This window comes from Marmota monax, unplaced genomic scaffold (assembly GCF_021218885.2).
Source record: "Marmota monax isolate L192 unplaced genomic scaffold, Marmota_monax_Labrador192_F-V1.1 WCK01_AAM20220418_F8-fsc00133, whole genome shotgun sequence".
NCBI lineage: Eukaryota > Metazoa > Chordata > Mammalia > Rodentia > Sciuridae > Marmota > Marmota monax.
In genome coordinates, this window is record NW_026694821.1 from 2880267 (window position 1) to 2883990 (window position 3724).

Consider the following 3724-nt stretch of genomic DNA (forward strand, 5'->3'; position numbering starts at 1 on the left):
GTCAATTTGATGTTGTGTGCATTTTACTACAATTTTGTCTTCAATATTATGAAAGGAACCCAGGGGCGCTCTGTCACTGAGCTACATTCCCAACCCTTTTTATTTTTTATTTTGAGACTGGGTCTCCCTAAATTGCTGAGGCTGGCCTTCAACTTGTGATCCTCATGCCTCAGTCTCCTGAGTCACTTGGATGATAAGTGTGCTCCCCCAGCACCTGGCTACAATTTTTTTTGGTATAGGGGATTGAACTCAGGGGCACTTGACCACTGAGCCACATCCCCAACCCCATTTCTATTTTATTTAGAGACAGGGTCTCACTGAGTTGCTTACTGCCTCGCATCTTTGCTGAGGGTGGCTTTGAACTCGCGATCCTCCTGTCAGCTTCCGGAGCCACTGGGCCTGGCTGCAATTTTTTAAAAGTTGTTGAAGAAGTCAGATGCAGTGGCACAGGCATATAATCCCAGCTACTCAGAAGTCTGAAGCAGGGGAATGAGAAGTTAAAGGCCAGTCTCAGCAAATTAGTAAGATTCTGTCTCAAAATAAAAGAAGGGCTGGTCATAGCTCAGTGGTAGTGTGCTTGCCTACCATGTATGAGGCCCTACATTCAATCCCCAGCTACTGAAAAAAAATGTTGAAGCACAATATTGGAAGAGTGTGTTAGGTGGGTGTCATGGTTTTCTAAAACTACTCCAACCCCCCATATATGCCTCTGCAGTTGGAGTAATTCATTAACTTATGTGTTTTGCTTGCACATAAGCACACATTTAGTAATTTATTTTGCTGCTTTGAGCTCCTGAGCAAAATAATAAAATTTCATCCTTTACCTTCAAAGAAACAAACTAGGCTTTTGTATTCTTAATTTCTGTGCCTCCCTTCCTTCCGTCCTTTCTTTCTTATCCTAGGGGTTAAACCCAGGGGTACTTTACCACTAAGTTCTATCCCCAGCTCTTTTTACTTTTTATTTTCGGTCAGAGTCTCACTAAATTGCCTAGGCTGACCTTGAAGTTGTAATCCTCCTGCCTCAGCTCCTGAGTCCCTGGGATTACAAAGCATGTGCTCCCTTGTCCCATGGAGAATGACCTCCTTTCCTGTGTTTTAAAGGCTGCCAAAAAGATCAGCACCTACCCAAGTCTTTATTGGATGTTCATGACCCAGTTTGGGAGGATCAGGTGTTTCCCCAGTAGGGAGGGGCTGGAGTGGAGAGGTGGAATCTAGGAATTTCAGATTGCAAACCTGGGCTTTGAAGGGCTAGGAGGGGTTGTGGCCCCAATGCTAGGAAGGGGACCTAAAATTGTGGATGTGGGGGGCCGCTGGGAAACCTGGAAAAAAGGAGGACCCCCTGATCACAGCAAAGGTTTTTAAGGCAGAAGCTGTGGTCAGCAGGGAGGTGCCCACTCATGCACATACTGTAGCTGGCAACCAGCGGGGGAGCACCCTCCTGTCTGTGGAGAGCAGGCCATGCCCTCCTCTGAGTTCCTCCATGATGTAGAGAACAGCAGTTTTCAGGCTGTGCCTAAACCTTCATTGCTCCATTTCATAAAGCAGTAGTTTGCCACAAGCTGCTCCATTTTGAGTTTCAGTGCTGAGGTGCAATGACTCCATCCTTTATACAAGTAAACAATCACCATCTGCTTTATGACACAACCATAAGGCCTCAAGAGAAATAAATTGATCATGCTGATAAGAATGACCACCCATGAACTTATTAAATTAGTCAGATGCACATGGATGTATGGGCGTATCAAACTCATATGGGAAATATCAGACTCACACTAGACCACCAAGTGATGCAACCCCCTTACTTGATACCCATAAAAGGAGGGACACGCCAAGACTGGCCATGGTGGCACCCTGACCCCATCACCTGGTCACTTGTCACAAGCCTTGCCCAGGAAAACCCCCACAACATTCAAACCTCCAAATCTCTGAACTTGTGCTTTAGCAAAAGGTAGTTTCTCATGCCTGTGATGACCACACAAGTCCCATTCCAAGCTGATACTCCAAGCTGACACTATGAAACTGCCAACTGTCTGGACTTTGGCAAAGTTCCTGCACTTTGACAGCTCTGCACCCTGAACAAGATCTTGGGCTGGTTCTTAATCTTATTTGACCACCTACAGGGACTCTTTGCATTCATATCTGCTCTTTGCATGGGCTCTCAGTCCAGCCTTCTGAGCCCTTGTGTCTGCCTTAATCCTTCAGCCCCTCTGTAACTCATATGTGTGTGTGTGTGTGTGTTTGTAAAATTGTGTGAAGTGTGATGTGTGACTTGAATGTTATAGATATTAGAAATTAAGATTGGAATAAAAGAGCCTGCGGTTATCCAGATTAGAATTACCAGGTGACCCACAAGTCTTCAGTGAACTGCCCTGATGAAAGTGGTGTAGCCTGTGAATTTATCGTTATTCAATAAATTCTGACATGGGAAAAGACAAACATGTTTGGTCTATGTTAATGACATGGCACGCTCACCACGGAGTCCAACTGATGCGGGCAGCAACAGCAAGTGACAAAAGGCGCAGCACACCCAGGACAACAGCCTGGATTAGGGGACAGCCTTTATTTTTAGGACCATCTCAGCTTCCTATTTTTGTGCTAGTCACTGGAGGAAGGAGGGGGAGCCTGGGCCAAGGGGAAGAGGAGGAATACATGCTCAGAATTGGATGTGAATCGACTTGGAAGAAACAAAGAAGTGTCACTGCCTGCACCTTTAATAAATGCCTTGGAACCCTCCCCAGCACTCACGCTGCACAGACTTCACCCCACATCCAATCTGTGGCTTCTATTGTCTCCTCACACTGTGGGACTCATAAGTAAGATGCAGCAGATGGCTGTGTGTGGCAATAGTGCCCCCTCCCCATTGGCAGGGTGGTTTTTTTTTTTTTTTAATAAACTCTTTTTCTTTCATCCTCATTTTTTTTTAATCAAAAACAATATATGGGTTTGTTTTTTTTGTTTTTTTGTTTGTTTGTTTGGTTGGTTGGTTGTGTTTTTGGTACTCCCCCAACTCTTTTTACTTTTTATTTTGAGACAGGGTCTTCCTGAGTTGCTGAGGCTGGTTTGAACTCATAACCCTCCTGCCTCAGTCTCCCCAGCCATTGGATTACAGGCATGCATCACTGCGCCTGATATATAAATATATATTTATGTTGTAGAAAAGTATAAGATAGGCTGGGGATGTAGCTCAGAGGTAGAGTGCTTGCCTAGCATGCAAGAGGCCCTGGGTTCAATTCCCAGCACTATTTAGAAAGAGAAAAAAAGGAAAAAAAAAAAGAATTTTCTCCATTGCTGCAACCATCACAGTTAACAGTTTAGTGTTAACAGTGCTTTTTTCTTGTGCATAGTTTAATCTGTCTTTAGCCAGGTGCCTTGAGGTTTCAGGTTTCATGGCCCAGGTGTGCTGATGAACCTCAACCAAGCCCTTGGCACATTCGCAGAGTAGCTGACCAATTTCAGAGAGCACCTTGTGACATGGAGCAGAAGAAAGCTAATTTTCCTATAGGAGACACCAGCCCACTCCCTTCTTGGCTGATTTCTCACCAATCATATATAATACTGATGCTGGCAGTTTGAATGACATTGAGCTGGTTCCAAAAGTTTACTAGACCTTACATGATATCCATCTCTAAAAATAAGATTGTAAATTATAGTTAGATTCCCAGGCTAGCTCTCAAAAACGAAGGGAACCAACAATGTAAATTAGAAATCATCTATGACAGTTCTG

The 3724-nt window shown here is 44.4% G+C and overlaps 1 non-coding gene across 1 annotated transcript; it reads left to right on the forward strand.

Annotated features, from left to right (window-relative positions):
• The first annotated feature begins 3173 nt into the window (after positions 1–3173).
• On the forward strand, positions 3174–3245 carry Trnaa-agc (transfer RNA alanine (anticodon AGC)). The gene has a single exon. It is a non-coding gene; the product is annotated as a tRNA-Ala (tRNA).
• Positions 3246–3724: the final 479 nt, after the last annotated feature.